An 18,539-nucleotide genomic window follows, 5' to 3' on the forward strand; every position below is an offset into this window, starting at 1 on the left:
ACATAGGAGACTGTTAATAATTTAAAAGCCCAAGGGTAATGGCATGGATAGAGGATTGGCTGACTGGCAGAAGGCAGAGAGTGGGGATAAAGGGGCCTTTTTCAGGATGGCAACCAGTGACTAGTGGTGTGCCTCAGGGGTTGGTGCTGGGATCACAACTTTTCACAATATACATTAACAATTTGGAAGAAGGAACTGAAGGTACTGTTGCTAAGTTTGCAAATGTGTAGAGGGACAGGTAGTATTGAGGAAGCAGGGGGGCTGCAGGAGGACAGGCTAGAGAGTGAACAAAGAAGTGGCAGATGGAGTACAATGTGGAAAAGTGTGAGGTTATGCACTTTGGAAGGAGGAATGGAGGCATAGACTATTTTCTAAATGGGGAAATTCTTAGGAAATCAGAAGCACAGAGACTTGGGAGTCATATTCAAGATTCTCTTAAGATTAATGAGCTGGTTCAGTTAGGAAGGCAAATGCAATATTAGCATTCACGTCGAGAGGGCTAAAATACAAGAGCACAGATGTACTTCTGAGGCTGTGTAAGGCTCTAGTCAGATCTCATTTGGAATATTGTGAGCAGTTTTGGGCCCCACATCTAAGAAAGGATGTACTGGCCTTGGAAAGTGTCCAGAGGAGGTTCACAAAAATGATCCCTAGAATTAAGAGCTTGTCATAGTTGGAACAGTTGAGGACTCTGAGTCTATACTTGGTGGAGTTTAGAAGGATGAAGAGGGGATCTTATTGAAACTTACAGGATACTGCCAGGCCAGGATAGAGTGGATATGGAGAGGATGTTTCCACTGGCAGGAAAACCTAGAAACAGAAGGCACAACCTCAGATTATAAGAATGATCCTTTAATACAGAGATGGAGGAGGAATTTCTTCAGCTAGAGAGTGGTGAATCTATGGAACTCTTCGCCACAGAAGGCTGTGGAGGCCAGGTCATTGAGTGTCTTTAAAACAGAGATAGATAGGTTCTTGATTAATAGGGGCATCAGGGGTTATGGGGAAAAGACAGGAGAATGGGAATGAAAAAATGTCAGCCATGATTGAATGGTGGAGCAGACTCAATGGGCCGAGTGGCTTAATTCTGCTCCGATGTCTTATGATAAGGGAGTTTAGAGTTAAGGTCATAGTTTGAAAGGACAGATGTTTCTAATATTCATTCATGGGATGTGAATGTTGCTTTCAAGGTCAGTATTTATTGCCCACCTTAAGTTGCCCTTGAGAAGGTGGTGGTGAGCAGACATCTTGAACTGCTGCAGACATGTGCTGTAGGTACAGCCATGGTGCTGTTAGGTAGGGAGTTCCAGGATATTGACCTGGCAAAATTGAAGGAACAGTGATGATATCTTTCCATTTCAAGATGTGTGATTAAAAGGAGAAGATTTGTGTATTGATGTTTCTCTGCACCTACTGCTCTTGTCCTTCTAGACAGTGGGGCAAATCAGATGGTGGGAATTCTGTGACAAATAACTCACATAACCAGATTCCCCATAACCTGTTCACCAGGTTCAAGGATCAGGTCAGGAATGTAAAGGCATACTCTCCACTTGCCTGGATGAGTGAAGCTCTAACAGCACTCAACTACTCCCTTACAATCAAGGACAAAGCAGCCCCCTTGATTGGCACCCCATTCATGATCTTAAGCATTAATTCCCTCCATCACCAGTATAAAGTGGCAGTAGTGCATAGCATATACAAAGTGTATTGTAGCAATAGGTGAAGGCTTCTTTGATAGTACCTGTCAAATCCATGACCTCTACCTAGAAGAACAAGGTAGGGGAACCCCACCACCTGCAAGTTCCCTTCGGAGCCACACACCCTTCTGACTTGGAATTATATCTCCATCCTGCTGTGCATAGCACAGCAGCACAGCGGTTAGCACTGCTGCCTGGGTTCAACGCTGGCCTCGGGTCACTGTCTGTGCAGAGTCTGCACATTCTCCCCATGTCTGCATGGGTTTCCTCTGGGTGCTCTGGCTTCCTTTCACAGTCCAAAGCTGTGCAAGTTCAGTGGATTATCCATTCTAAATTGTCCCTTAGTATCCTGAATATGTAGGTTGGGGGATAGTGGGGTAAATATGTTGGGTTACGGGGATAGGGCCTGGATGAGGTAATCTGTTGAAGGGTTGGTGCAGACTTGATGGGCCAAATGGCCTCCTTCTGCACTTTGGGGATTCTATGATTGCTTCAGTATTGCTGGGTAAATATCCTGGAACTCCCTGCCTAAAACCACTGTGGGTGCAATTGCACAAGATGGACTACAGTGGTTGAAGAAAATTTCTCAAGGGCAATTAAGGATGAGCAACAAACACTGGCCTAGTCAGTACCACTTACATCCCACGAAACATTTTTTAAAAATATGTTCCTTGTGGAATAACATACAAAGTGTGAGCAAGAATAAATTATGGATTAACCTTGTCAACCTGAAACAAATGCTCTGCTACAAGGAAATCTCAAAAAGTAAATGGCTGAACTCAAGCTAGCCATTTTGGAAAGCATGTACAACGAAAGTGTAAGAGCTTTTGGAGAAGGGAGCATCTTGCAATGTACAGAGTATGGAATTCATAGAACCCCTACAGTACAGAAGGAGGCCACTCGGCCCATCAAGCTGGTACTGACAACAATCCTACCCAGGACCTACTCCCATAAACCTACATATTTACCCTGCTAATCTCCCTGATACTAATGGGTAATTTTAGCAGGGCCAATCCACCTAACCCGATGATATAAAGAAAATTTGGTTCCACATGTGTGGCCAAACTTTCCCCTCAGCACCCAAAACTGCAAGTCAGGGCATTTACCAACGTCAATTTTCTAACTTCAGAAAGTCAGTACTTTACACAGAATTTTCATTCTGAGGAGGTGGGGGCAGGCTGAGGTCAGGGCCGCAGCCATTTGAATTTGGCCTGAGATGGCCAAGGATACGGGTGGATGTAGTGGCAATCAGGTTATTAGGCCTGCCTCTGGTTTCTATGACATCAGGCCAGTTCTATTCATGGTTGGTAGGCCCCGTAGCCCTCATGCATCACCTCTCGAACCTCTACTCCCTTACACCACTTATAAACCCTCCATACATCCTCTACCCTGTACCCCAGTGCCCCTTCTATACATTAATTCCCCTTCCATTCCCCCTCCATACCTTCCAAGCCCCTCCAATATTACCACCCCTTCAATACTCCATACATCCTTCATGCCCAGTCTCCCAGTAACCACTAGGTACAGAACGAATAAGCCATATAATACACCGGTAAATTTCTCAAGTACTCATGAAACTGTCAAAATAAGCAAACAGGCATTCAAAATCTCCTGGAACAAATTGCCCCCTTACAAGTTTATAAACCTGACAATCAGGCAAAGCCATTCATATTCCCAAATGAAAAACTTTTACCATTTACAGTGGCAGAGTGATTAGCACTGCTCCCTCATGCTGCCAGGGACCCAGGTTCAATTCTGACCTCAGGAAACTTCTGTGTGGAGTTTGCATGTTCTCCCCGTGCCTGTTATGCTTCCTCCAGAGGCTCCGTTTTCCTCTCACAGTGCAAAGATGTGCGAGTTAGGTTGATTGCTCATGCTAAATTGCCCCTTAGTGTCAGGAGGATTAGAGGGGTAAATATGTGGGGATGTGGGTTAGGGCATGGGTGGGATTGTTGGCAGTGCAGGCTGGAAGGGTCAAATGGCCTCCTTCTGCGCTGTAGAGATTCTATGGATTAATCTTGTCCCAATTTTAAAAAAGCCTTGAAAAACCACTTCAGATTCCCATCCTATTCATGTATTTGTCAAGACATCCCTTAAAAATCATTATTGTGTCTGCTTCCACTACCTCCCCCGGCACCCACCACCCTCCATGTAAAAAACCTGCGTCGTACATCTCCTTTAAACCTTGCTCCTCACACCTTAAACCTATGCCCCCTAGTAATTGATTTTTGTAACCTTATTACAAGTTCATAGAATTATCAATCAAGCAGAGCCAACAGGCCCCTCTACACTGCATAAACACTCTCCACAGGGCTGAATCTATTATCTGGTCTTGAAGCTCAGCAGGCATTCATAATGAAGCCATTTGATAAAACAGACACATGGCTCTCTGTTCAACCTCCTTTGTTGGCACAGTTGCCAGGTGGAATTGTTCTTTTCATCCAACTTGCTAATTTTAGATTATATTAAATGTTTTGAGCATGTGCACACTTCCTGTCAGGCTTATGTTCGGCATCACTTTTCTAATAATATATTTCTATGACTATTTCTTCCATAATAACCAATCCCTTATGTTTATTTAATGGAGTTTTCAAAGCTTGGTCTCCACACTAGATGGCACTGTTGTCCATTCAACCTGGTGTTTCAAAAAAATTTAACTTGTCACCCAAGAGAACTAGCTGCTCCCTGAAGGTGGTAAAATCTTGTGTCCTTACACTCTGGCCCCATTCCCCCCAACAAATCTTAAAGTTCTTTAAGTATTTTCAGCAGCATATTAAACCCTGATTATGATTTTTAAAATGTGGGATATATCCAAAGAACATTTAGTCAGTTTGCTGTATTGACTAGTAATATAGCTTTCCTCACTGGAAGCTTAAGAGGATAAAGGTTTTCTTAAAGGTTTTCCCCAAATAGTGGCAAATCATTTCAAGTTAATACATATTGAAGTTATAGTTTGATTAATGATGATTTCCCTAGTCCAGCCCTCTGTGATTGATAGGCCACGATAATTTCAAAGGCCTAACTGAGCAGTGCCTATTTTTAAATTGTACGAATATCCCCAAGTCAGTGCGATGGAAACCATTTGCTACAGTTCTCGGCAGAGGAGGGAATTCATTTTGGTTTGTTCCATTGCTTCTGCTGCCCCAAGCACCCAGACTTTCCCATCTCCCTCTTTGTCTTTTCTTCTTACAACTATTCCTGCCCAGGGCAACTCGCTTATCCCAATTCTGCTCCCTCCTATTTCCTCTTGGCACTACCAGCCCCTCCACACACTGAGCACTGAAACCTTTGAAAAAAGAAGAGAAGACTTTGGATTTATCCAACATCTTTCGTGACCTCAGGGCACCACAAGGCTCTTTATTCCAAAGCATTTTTGAAGTGTTGTCACTGCTGCAATGTGATATGTAATGGAATAGCCTCACTCTCCATTTTAAGTTGAAGTTTTTTTTATTAGTGTCACAAGCAGACACAAAGTAACACTGCAGTGAAGTTACTGTGAAAATCCCCTTGTCACCACATTCTAGCACCTGTTTTCTTCCCTTTTGTTTGTTCTATCGCTTCTGCTGCCATCACCACCTGTCCCAACTCCCTCTTTGTCTGTCTTTCTTTCAACTATTCCTGCCCAGGAAAACTGTAGTTTATCCCAATTCTGCTCCCTCCTATTTCCTCTTGGCACTACCAGCCTCTCCACACACTGAGCACTAATACCTTTGAAAAAAAAGAAAGAATAAAAGACTTGGATTTATCCAACGTCTTTCGTGACCTCAGGACACCGCAAGGCTCCTTACCCCAAAGCACTTCTGAAGTGTTGTCACTGCTGCAATGTAATTTGTAATGGAATAACCTCATTTTCCATTTTAAGTTAAACTTTATTTATTTGTGTCACAATTAGACACATATTAACACTGCAATGAAGTTATAGTGAATATCCCCTTGTCACCATACACCGGCACTTGTTCGGGTACACTGAGGGAGAATTTAGCATGGCTAATGCACCTAACCAGCAAGACTTTCGGACTGTGGGTGGAGACATCATTGATGACAATGTTAGAATTGCAGGTCCCTTTTAGAGGACCTGGAGGAAGCCCACGCACTCATAGGGAGAACATGAAGACTCTGCACAGACAGTGACCCAAGCTGGGAATTGAACCCAGGTCGCTGCACTGTGAGGCAGCAATGCTAAAACCACAATGCCACCGTGCTGCTCTATGTAGCATTTGCTGACTATTGCAGAGAAATCTACCACTGGTGCGCTTTTCTCCGTGGCACATTACAATCTTTTCCCCATTGTTTCCACCTCCGCACCTGTAGGATTCCCCTCACATTATTGACAAATTCAAAAACTTTCCTTTCAGTAGGCTGTCTCCCAGTGCTCCTGTCGCAAAGGTAGGCCGGTTGTGAATATCCTTTCAGGTTCTGTGGCATCTGTCAGTTCATTACAGCAATCTAAGTGACTCACTTTTATGAAAGCTGGCTTACACTGTCTCTATTGCACAATAGTAAAACCTCGGATTGTAAAAATAGCATTTCCTCATGATCTGAGGTGTCTTTTTCATGCATATTTCTTCAGTCTTCCTAACAGTGGACAAGGTACCATTCAGGAAGGTTCGGCCTCATATGAACGACTAATATATTTAATGCTACAAGATGAAAATACAGTGCAGGTACAATTAGTAGCACTCACTGATTAATTCCACTTGCCTTGGCATAAATATAAAATAATAATTAACACACTACTGCTATGCCAATCATGTTCCGTGAGTTAATGCATATTCTAAATACCCCAGCTTTGAAAGCTCTTTGTTTTCCTTGAAGCCGACTCTTGTGTCAGCTTTTAGTCAAACTCCATTTCCAGAACACAGCCTACTCGCCTAACCTGGCAACGAACCCTGCTGAGTTCAATCTAATAGAGTTGTCACGGGAACAATGATTGTAAGTGATCGTTGGAATGTCAAACTGTCTTTTATTGTCTCCAGGATTCTGGCCTAATCAGAAATATTCCTGTAACCCCCTGCTGCCCTATGAACTTAACCCGCTAGAGGACTAAGTGTAGTGAGCAGACAGTGGTCACGTCCTCCATGCCGTTATTGACAGGAATCTCCAAATACATTTTCCCAATTCCTTACAGCAGGTTCTTGGTTGAGCAAAACACTTGATTTTAAAATTCTCATTTATGTTTTCCAGTCCTTCCATGGCTTCACCCCTCCCTATCTCTATCGTCTGGCACAGTGGCACAATGGTTAGCACTGCTGCCTCAGGGACCTGGGTCCGATTCCCAACTTAGGTCACTGTCTGTGTGGAGTCTGCACGTTCTCCCTGTGTCTGCATAGGTTTCCTCCCAAAGTTTGAAAGATGTGCCGGCTGTACTAAATTCTCTCTCGGTGTACCCGAACACGTGCCGGAGTGTGGTGACTAGGAGATCTTCACAGTAAGTTCATTGCAATGTTAATGTAAACCTACTTGTGACACTAATAAATAAATTTTAAACTTAGTCTTGTCCAATCTTACAACCCTCTGAGATATCTGTAACCCTCTAATTCTTCCTTCTTGAGAATCCCTGATTATAATCTCTCCACCTTCTTTGCCTTCAGCTATCAAGGCCTTAATCTCTGGGTTTTTCTCCTTAGACCTCTTTCCTCCTTTAAGATGTTCCACAAAACAAATCCCTTTGATCAAATTGACAGCCATTTTCCCTAATACCTCCTTAATGTGGCTTGTTGTCAGATTTTATTGGCTAATGCTCCTGTGAAGCACCTTGGAATGTTTTATGACTTGAAGATTCTTCAAGTTGTGTATGTGCTGTACATTATTTGATATTGATTTTATTTACATACTGCATAATGTAGTATTTTATTACATTCAAAATAAATGTTAGAAATAAAATTAAAAGAAAATGTTTTTATTATTGTAGTACGTCTACCAGAAAATGCAGCCACTTAGACTGGGTGGACAATGAACTCAGACACTATTCACTCTGCAGGGAATAGCATAATACCAGAATAGAGACTCTTAAAGCCTATTAATGTTGGCTCTTTTTTAAAAATTTCGGTAACAGTACATTTATAATAATTTGACATTATGGGTGACATGTGATTTATCTTCCAACACTGATTGTTGAAATAATAGAAAACCGTAATGATGAAATTGATGATTTTAAATAAAAATTCAATAGAAGCCCATGCCAACACTGTAGATAAGAAAGCCCACCAATGCCTCTATTTTCTCAGAAGACTAAGGAAATTTGGCATGTCAGCTACGACTCTCACAAACTTTTACAGGTGCACCATAGAAAGCATTCTTTCTGGTTGTATCACAGCTTGGTGTGGCTCCTGCTCTGCCCAAGACCACAAGAAACTACAGAGGATTGTGAATGTAACCCAATCCATCACGCAAACCAGCCTCCCATCCATTGACTCAGTCTACACTTCCTGCTGCCTTGGCAAAGCAGCCAGTATAATTAAGGACTCCACACACCTTGGACATTCTCTCTTTCATCTTCTTCTGTTGGGAAAAAGATACAAAAGTCTGAGGTCACATGCCAACTGACTTAAGAACAGCTTCTTCCGTGCTGCCGTCAGACTTTTGACTGGACCTACCTTGCATTAAGTTGATCTTTCTCTACAGCTCTGACTGTAACACTACATTCTGCATGCTCTCATTTCCTTCTCTATGAATGGTATGCTCTGTATAGCACGCAAGAATACTTTTCATGTAGCTAATATATGTGGAAATAATAAATCAAATGTTACATTACATTTATTTTACCATTTTTAGTTTCGATGCAAAGACATTTCAGGTGTGCGTTGGTGCGAAAGTAGCGGCATAATTCTGAAGTCAGGTCTAAACCTGACTCGCAAAGGTATGAGAGCTAAGTATTTTAAGAATTGCGTGGTGTGGTTTTGTGCCCAAGAGCAGGGATCAGTGACATTCACAGCACTTGATCTTCATTCTGCTGTGTACCTCTTAAAATAGGTGTTGAACATTTTAATGTTATGAGGAAATAAGCACAGCCAATCATTTGATCCCTGCTTTAACAAATTGCCGTGTACATGCATGTGTTCAAATATGCACAGAGTTCTTGCCCACAAGGCAGGCTATGTGTTGCAACCTGTCGCGTAACCTGGCCCTTGCTAGCTGTACTTCTCACATTATTGTTACTGATGTTAACATGTAATACAACTGTGATCTTTGAAGCTGCTACAATTGTCCATAAGAGGCTCTTCCCGCAACATGCATTACTACACATGACAGATCGCCCATTTTCTCACATTGGAAGAATTTTCACATGTCCTTACCTGTAACACTCACCAGATGAATAGCATTGGCTTGGGAATCAATTCACAACTATTTGTGTAGGGAAAGCCTGAGTTAAAGGTGAAAGGAATGTCGATTACCATAGTAACTTCTGTTCCCTCAAAGGAGGGCATTCCACACAGAGACATAATCCCATTCCACCTTGGGCTATATTTCCCTCTGTTCATTAATTTTAGAAGTATGCAGGGGTAAAAATTGGTGCCCCAGCAGTAAAAAGTACTAAGTGACTCTCATTACATGTTCAGTAATTTCTCCTCCAAATGAGTTACAACCAAAAGCTGATGTGATTGTTGGAAGTGTTCATAAAGGTAACCATAATTACCTAGCTAGGAGGGATAATAACAACTTTAAGTGAAACTTGATGTTAACGAGTTTAACAAAAGAGGAAGATTTTGAAGTATCACCATGGCAAAGACAAAACGTCAGGAGATTTCTGTTTTGAAGTATTTGAATGCAGCAGTCATTTCCCAATATCTTCCAGCTCATCAGTTGGAGAATCATGAGCGGCTAGTCCAAGAGCGCATAATGAGTAGAAGACAAGCAAGTTGCAATAGGAACCACTTCTCCTCAAGCTTTTCTCCAATAAAGTTAATTTCAACAATATGATGAGAAGCAGCACATGACAAATCAAATGACTAATATCTGACCTTGGAGTAGTCTGTCCAATTGTTGTCACCAAAATAACTCTTGGCAGTTCAGAAAAGAGTCTTGCTATCAGAGGGCTGAGTTTTTAGGGAATTACAGGACCTTGTCCCTTTTCAGCCCAAAACATTGGGAAATGATAGGGATATCTTTTCTATGGGAATTGATAGGGAACATTGAGGCATAGTCAATCTTTTTGACTAAACAACTTATCTAAATCAAATTGACTGAGGGACAAATTAAAAGGGTCAGCCCCCAAAAAGAAGGGAACCGCTTGAAACAGGAAACAAAGTGGAAAGGAAACTTAAAACATCAAACTAAAATGCGATTAAAGGGGTTGATAATACATCCCAGCTCCTATGGTGCCCAACAAGCATGAAAGGCCTCAACAGTGCCCTTGGACCCTGCATGCTCTCTCTCCAGGAATACCCAGCCATGAACGTAGCCATGGTAGAAGGCAGACAGTCAGGTTGGACAACCCCTTCAGTTGCCCAGTGCCTGGACCTGTTGATTGCAAGTTTGGCCAGGCCAGGAGCAGGTTACACAAGGAGGCTCTCCGCCTTCCCGGTCCCCCTTCACACTGACTGTCCATAGATCAGGAGCATGGGAAAGTAGTGTAACCAAAACAAAAGGTTTTTAAGGTAATACTCAACATAGACATGACTCACGGACTCTGCAAGATTGCAAAAAAGGCAGGTCTTTTGGAAGCCCGTGAACTGGTGTAGCCTACAGTTATACGTCACTGTTGCATGCACAAGCCTTCACCCCAGGTCCCTGATGTAATGGGGGAGAATCCCTATTTAGAGGGACCTCAACGGGGACCTCTGCTGCCAGTCGGCAAAAATGCCAAGATGTATCCAGGGAATGGGCAAAGACATGGTAATGGAAGGTGTGCATCAGCAGCCCATACAGGAAAATCCTCTGTGCAGTGGCAAAGGGCACAGAGGCCATTTCTGGGAGGTGGCTCAAACTGTGGCGTGCCTGACCCGAGAAGGAGGTCTAAGCTTGGAGCCAATGTGAAATTCTGTCCGAGCAGGGGTATGCTCAGATAGGATCCCACCACACAGCTGAACCACCTTGAGACCATGTGTGACCTCAGGTTCGAACACAACCATTTCATTGTTAAGTATAGAAAATTTAGCTTAAAAAAAATCATTTAACACTAAAATGCGAGTGTGAAACAGCAGGGCATGAGTCCAATTAGTAAAAGCTACATTAAAAAATACATTGATCGGATTGACAAAGAATCCTCCAGTATCTATAAACTACTTAGTTAGAATGGATATTTAATAGAATTATGAATATGCTAGAGAGCTAGTGTCTTACACCAGTGCTATATTTTACTAGTTGTCTGCTGGCTCTAATAGCTGACAGTCAGGTAGGAGGACAACCTGACAGGAGTAGAAGGAAAAGCAAAGCAATTGAGTAACCTGGCTAAAATTACACTAAAAAGCAGCTCTCAGTCGAAGTAAGAATGAACAGGACAACAAGCAATGACTCTATGTTCCCGTGGAAACCAACAATGGGCAGGTAACCCAATCAATTTGAATCAAGGACGTCAAAGCTCTTCAGTATGGAGACATGTTCTTTTGTGGTATAACAGCTGAATAAGAATTTCAATAAATAATGTCAGCAAGTCAGGAAATTGAAACCTGAGCAAATAGGGATGTTATGTTCTTGGCCTTTCTTTGAGGCCTCGCTTGTTGCTAACACCATGCGTGTGTATTCTAACGATTTAATCCATTATGTCATTGCAAGTGACAGAGTAGGCAGCAACCAGGAGCAACTATTGCACTGCTCATTTCAAAATGGCTGTGCTTTAGGTGGCCCCCTTTAACTCCAAATTAAAACAGATTGGTTGGAATACCTGCCACTCTCAGAGAGGGAGTCGATTTTCCGGATAGGGGCTCCAGTTGAATTCAGGCCTCCGGCAGTGAGTTTGGTCTAAGTGGGAGTCACGGGGAGAATGGGAATGTGTAGAAATGGGATGGTAGTGAGGAAGAAGGGGGGATGGAGTAAAGAGGGGAATGGGGTATGTGGGTGGAGGCATCATCGACGGCAATGTTAGAAATGCAGGTCCCTTTAAGAGCAAACAAGGTCATGCTTCAGAGTGAATGAAGAGCAGGTGCTTCTTATTGAAACATATTCTTAACAGTTGGGTTTTCCCCTAGCTGAGGGCCTCTTCTTGACTTGAAGAGAATTCAGAATTGAAGAGTAGAAACTAGTATTTATACTGAACTATAGTCTCACAGCAAAACAGTCGTGAATCATCAGAATGCTCTTTGCTGTCTAAAAGGATATATGGTGGGCTGTGGGAGGACCATGTGGCATGCTGGGATAGCCTGGGATGTGGGAGGACTCATTAGGAGGGGTCTGTGCTTTGTTGTCCTTTCTGGCCTGGCTGAAGGGATGAATAGGTGGGTTTTCTGAGTCATACAGAAATCAGCAGCAAATGGAAGGATGCTGATTACAGGGAGGATGTTGTTCCCAGGATCTGTCTGCCAGATCAGCACAGCTGTCCCTTTGAGAACTTTCAGGCTTGCAATGACCTTGAGCTACTTGTTTCAGGAGCCTGTGACTATTAACTACCCATTTAAGAAGGGACACCTGAGCCCTCGGTTCAGAGGTGAGCATACTCTGTGAAGATGTCCTTCAGGCAAGGAACATTGCATTGCTTATAAACTGTGTGAAGCTGTCTGTCCAGCTCAGGCGATCGCAACTGAGGCTGAGCCAAGGGCCGATGGGAGTCGGAGAACAACAAGATAATGATATCGATATGACGAAGTGCATTTACTGTGGTCTCTGTCAGGAAGCTTGTCCAGTTCTCCACTGAAGCACAAGAGGAATTGCTGTACAACAAGGAAAAACAACTGAACAATAGGGACAAATGGGAAGCTGAGATTGGAGCCAATATCCAGGCTGACTTTCTGTATTGCTGAAGCAAGCTGAATGTATTGTCAACAGTTCCCTCTGTCGAATAAATGTGACTTTTCAGGAGGAGAAAAAAGGATATGTGGATTTGATAAAACATGGTGTCAGAGGATTGATCTTGATTGCTTTAGGTGGGAAGATAGAGAACAGAAAGCGCTCCCTGTTTCTGACAAAAAAAAACAATGCTCCCAGCAACTTTGAAGGTGAGATGGCTGAGTCACATTGTAGATCACAAATTATGATCACCCACCAGTCTTTTTGGAATTGGAACCATGGAAACAATAGAAGATTGAGGTGGAGATGTTAGGCTAGGTTTTACCATTGTGATTTTTCAGTGCTGGGCGGACTTGAAAGTGGGAATGTTTCAGATCTGGCTTTTACACCCATTCTCAGGCTTCCCCCCCATACGCACTCTGCCTGCAAAAATATTAGCAATTCTGAATCATGCTGCACAAGCTTGTGAGCGGGACTTAACGTGCTCAAAATCCTGCAGTTCCAATCAGCATCTCCAAATGTGCACGAGCAGAAAAGAAAACGATAGAAAAATGCTCCCCTACCACATCCCTCCTGGGCTGGGTAATGCCCCCCCCCCCCCCCGCCTGACAAATATTGCCCCACCCACACAGCATTTCTGATTCCCTTATTCCCTCACTCCCCACTACCAAGTCTGACTTTGGGTCCCTCCCTTTCCCCCTTTCCCCTCAACCCCCACTGATCTCAGGCAGAGTTTCAGTGGTCCCCTCCCCTGTTGCAGGGACAGAACCGGATGCCCTGGAGCCTTCTGGACTCCAGGCCCCTGCTGCAGTTCCCATTCTGTTCAGGACAACTCGGACAAGTCCTCAGAGGATACAGCTGAAGGGACCTCTGAGGCTGTCACTGTTTTGGTGTCAGCTTCCACCTCACAACTCACCATCCCAGATATTGACATAACAACAGGTTCAGTTAGTGGTGAGGCTTCTGGGTCACTCTCTGGTGAGCAAAACACAACTGATGTACATCAGGTGGAGGAGAGAACATCCGAGGCCTCTGGCATGTAAGGGCCTGCCCAGGGCGAGGACTCAGCTGGCCCCAGGCAACATGCTGGGCCTCTGAAATCACTTCTTCCTCAGCTGCTGGAGATGCAGCAGAGCCAGGGAACGCAGGAGGGGCTGACAGCCACACAAGACCAACTTTGAGGCTTTTGGGAGGAGTCCCAAAGCTTTCAGATGGACCAGCTATTGCCTGTCTTGTGTGCTTCCCAGGCCAACTCTGCAAGGGTGACGTTCCCAGTGGAAAGCCTGGGGGAGGGGAACCTCAGCAGGGGTGGCAAGCTCCAAGCAATGGCCAAGTTACAGCAGGTCACAGCTGAGGGACTGAACAGTCTTCTTGAGATTCTGCGGCCTGTGGCTGAGGGGCTGCAGAGTTTGCAGGAGACCCAGCAGGACAGTACTGAGACACAGCGGGCTATGGGAGCAGCCCTTGAGAACGTAGTCCAGTCGCAGAGGGTCATGACTGAGATGTTGCACGGTATGGCCCAGTCTGAGTATTTGTTGCGGCCATTGACAGGTGGCCCCTGACTCAGGTGGCCATCGTAGAGGGCTCAATGAGTAGGACTCGAGTGGTCCTCCGGGACTGGCAGTGCCAGGTGTTGCTGGAGCTCATTGCAGGTGCGCTGCCATCCCATGGAGTGATCCAGGGGCCCAGAGGAACCCCCAAGGGAGGAGGAAGGGCTCGAGACCATGCCAGGACCTTCCAGCCATGAGACTGTGGCTATGACTACATCTTCTGACTCCCCTCTCCCTGACACAAGGTTTCTCAGGGCAGCGGGATGAAGAGTGTGTCATGGAAATATCCCCGACATCTAGAAGCTAGCCAGGGCCCTCTGAGTCCAGGGCCTCCAGAGGACGCCGCCAGGTGCATCACAGGCAATGGAGCTAGTTAGGCAGCTGGCCCCTTCCACTACTGATGTACGTTCTGGGGAGTCACTGAGATGTAGTGCTAGGCCATGTAAGGTGAGGAGGTTGTAGTCGCACTGAGATGGCACAGGTGAAGGGCTGTACTAGTTAACTGTATATTTAAGCATCTTAACGTTTTCTGTTCACAAGTTTTTATGTTACAACATCTTATTTAAACACCTTTATTGAAATTAAGTTTTTTTTTCACCATCCACCTGTGACTAATTTGGCTCAAATAGGATTCCCATTCCATTGATGATTGCCGGAGCAATGTTTCATGTTGATGTCAATTGCGGAGGTCTCTCAATACTGTGTCACCGAGGGAAGGAAGCCATTGGTTCCCCAGACCCCATGAGGAATTCCCTTATGTCCCAGGGCCCTGCATGGAGGTTTCAGATCCTTTACACTGACATGGGTCCAGATGCCAGCATGCGTGCAGAGCTCAGGTAGGAGTCTCACTAATTTGCACCAGGACATCAGCAGAATGGTTCTTAGTGAGTTGTCATCACCCTCCTGCCCGCCAAAAAACTTGATAACACTGTGTACCCAGGCCACCACTCTGGTGTGACAATGTTGCCGGAGAAGGATTTTGGGGGAAGGGGGGTGGGGGTTGGAACCCACAGCCACATGCCCCTAGTGACTGAACCGCCTGGTGATTAGGGCCTCTCTCACATGCCTCATTTGAGCTGCCAGCTCTCCAGTGGTGTTCCAAGGCATGCTGATACTCATCTTACTTCTATTCTTCCTCCTCTTGGTGGTCCTCCTCCCCAGCAACACCCGGCAGGTCAGCCTCCTCCTCCTCCAATAGGTCATCTCTCTGCAGGGCCATGTTGTGCAAGACACAACACACGACCACTATGAGAGAAGAGATCACTGGGTTAGGTCGGAGGGCCCTGTCAGTGGTCCAGGCACCAGAATCTCATTTTAAGAAGCCCAATGCACCTCTCCACAATCGCACTGGTGGCTACATGGGCATCATTATAGCAGGTCTCTGCCTCAGTCACAGGCCTCCGCAAAGGTGGCATCAGCCATGTCTAAAGGGGGTAACCCATATCACCATGAACCATCCCAGCAGCCTGGGCTCCTCCTCAAATGCCTCCAGGATGTCAGAGCCCTGGACAATGCATGCTGCGTGGATGTCTGGTGCAGACGTGCATAATGTTTATACTATGGTCACACACTAGTTGAACATTCAGGAAGTGGGACCCCTTTCTGTTGATGAATCTTCATGGATTCTGTAGGGGGCCTTGAGAGCGACGTGGAGGCAATTGATGGCCCCCTGTATGATAGGCATCCCTGCAATGGCTGTGAACCCTGCAGCCTGGGCTTTCTGATGGGTCTCATCCAGGTTAAATAATGCCTGGGCAAACAGTGACCTGCACAGCTGACTGGGAAATGCCACATACATCTCTGCTAGGGGTCTGGAAGGAGCTAGTTACACAAACGTTAAGAGCAGCTGGCAATCAGACAGCCACTGAGAGTGGGTGCACCTTGGCCCCTCGGTGCCAGATCCCACAACACATTGCACAGGGGTTGCACTGTCTCCTTTCAGAGGCGGAGATGTCAGTGGCACAAGATGTCCGACATCTATTCAAATGACACTGGTGTGTGGAATTGCCGGGGTCTCTGCTCCTTTCTTCTCCTGCATTTCCCCCCTTCTCTGGACGATCTCAGCCATCTCCTGCCTCTGGTGGTTGTCTCCTTCTACTCCTGCAAGTGGTAAGGCCCATTCCTTCTGTGCCCACAATTCTTCTTCCAGCTCCTCCTCCTCAGCTCCAGCAGCAACCCAAAGAACAGCAAGATTGATCACTTGCATCGCAAAAGCCATCTCACCACTCAGAGTTGGGAAGGGTGATGGAGAGGAACAGAAGTAGAGGTTAAGGAATGCTGCTTGCCCCGAGCCCGTCAATAGTCACAGTCCATAGTCACCCCAGCCACGTGCTCCCCACAATCACAGCTCCTTGAAAAATTTAGAGGCTGCAGCAGTGCAATTAGCAAGCGCTTTGTGCACATCTTTCAGTTGGAAGAGTGCTGAATGCCCTAGGACCCAGCTGCACCACAAGACCTGAGGTCAGTGCAGAGTCAGACAGTGGAGACCCTGCAGAGCAATAGACCCATCCCCCATACACACTCGCTCACAAGCTGCCACCGACCTGAGAAAGAAAATGGCCACAACAAAAGGACACCCATGAGCAGCAGAGAGCCATCGGATGCTATGCACTTACCTCCTCACTGATGGAGTGTCAGAATCAGACTTTTGTGGAGCATGTCTGTTTCACGCTGATTCTGGATTGGCAAACACAGTGGTAAAGGGGGAAATGCTGGTAAAGTTGGGCATGCAACCCATTGTCAATTTAAATGCATGCAACTTTACCAAATTTTCACACCTGAAAATGGGCGCAACTTGATGTTAAAATTAGGACCCAACTGCGCATGTGTTTGAAAAAAAAATGATATAATGCATCTCCCCTGTCACATCACTCCTGGGCTGGATAATACTTCCGCCTGATCCCCACAGACATTGCCCCATCCCCACGACATTGCCCCATCCCCACAACATTACTGACCCCCTTATTCCCCCCCAGACCCTGCCACTGATCGTGGGCCCCTCCCCCCCTCACTGATCTCAGGCAGAATGGCAGCAGACTGCCTCCACTTCACCCTCACTGATCTCAGGCAGAGTGACAGCAGACAACCCTTTTGCCTCACTGATTTCAGGCAGGGTGGCAGCGGACCCTGCTTTCCCACCACCGCCCGCCCCCAACCCGCCCACCAATCTCAGGCAAAGAGCTGTCAGATGCTCAGCACTTACCTCCTCACTAACTGGAGCGCCTGAATCAGCGTTTTGTGGGGCATGTCTGTTTTGCCCTGGTTCTGGATGGTCAAACGTGGTGGTAAAGAGGGAAGTGAAGGTAAAGTTGGGCGTGCAGCCCATTAAATCAACTTAAATGCATGCAAGAGCATTTAAATGGCCATTTTGGGCGCGGTCCCAGTCACGGCCATTTTCGAGCCTTGGTAAAGGGGGACCAATGTGGGGGTGGGCACGGATCACACTACTTGCCTCACACTCGACTTTACCAAGTATTCATGCCCGAAAATGGGTGCAACCTCATGGTAAAATTGGGCCCGTTGACTCAGGTCACTTTACCAGCCAAAAGGAAACAAAGTATGGCTTTGGTCTCATGTTTGTCAAGAAATATGAACAAAAATGGAGTGTTTTCTGAACTAAGATGCTGAAGAGGGCTTGCCATTTCTGTTGCAATTTTTGGACAGAATTTACATAAAAGATAACATGCTAGAAGCCTATGAGGCATGGTCAATATTTAATAGATTTATGAGAGTGGGCAGTCAGTCTATAGAGGAACATCTCATGGAGTTTGAGTGGTTATCTAAAAGGCTAAAATTCTGGAGTCTGTATTTGCATTCAGTTGTAGGATTGTGCACAAATCTCACACACAAAAGACTCATAGTTTTGACAGGTGTTCAATTTCATGGTGAAGATACTCTTTTTGAACAAATGGCTGCTGCTCTAAAAAAAACTGTGGGGGAAAGCAATCATTTCCAATAACCATTCCAGAGATGTTGAAAATTCTGCAAGTGTGCAGTGATCATGGAGTCCTCCATTCTCTAACTCTCAAAACCAACAGGGGCCTGGTCACAGGCACTTGTACAAAGAGATTGTACAAGGAATTATTCAAAGGTGTCCTGAGGTGGGTTGTACTTTTAATTGTCTTAATGTCTATTTATTAGTGTCACAAGTAGGCTTACATTAACACTGCAATGAAGTCACTACGAAAATGCCCTAGTCGCCACATTCCAGTGCCTGCTCAGGTACACTAAGGGAGAATTCAGCATAGCCAATGCACGTCTTTCGGATTGTGGGAGGAATTGGAGCACCTGGAAGAAACCCACGTAGACAAGAGGAGAATGTGCAGATTCCGCACAGGCACTGACCCAAGCCAGGAATTGAATCCAGGTCTCTGGCGCTGTGAGGCAGTGCTAATTATTGTGCCACTGTGTT

At 45.3% G+C, this 18,539-nt stretch overlaps 1 pseudogene; it reads left to right on the forward strand.

Annotated features, from left to right (window-relative positions):
- Positions 1–9,416: 9,416 nt before the first annotated feature.
- LOC145352358 (NADH dehydrogenase [ubiquinone] iron-sulfur protein 8, mitochondrial pseudogene) lies at positions 9,417–12,592 on the forward strand (annotated as a pseudogene).
- The last annotated feature ends 5,947 nt before the right edge of the window (positions 12,593–18,539 follow it).

The sequence above is a fragment of the Carcharhinus amblyrhynchos genome, chromosome 14 (genome assembly GCF_965287045.1).
Source record: "Carcharhinus amblyrhynchos chromosome 14, sCarAmb.v2.hapA, whole genome shotgun sequence".
NCBI classification, from domain to species: Eukaryota; Metazoa; Chordata; class Chondrichthyes; order Carcharhiniformes; family Carcharhinidae; genus Carcharhinus; species Carcharhinus amblyrhynchos.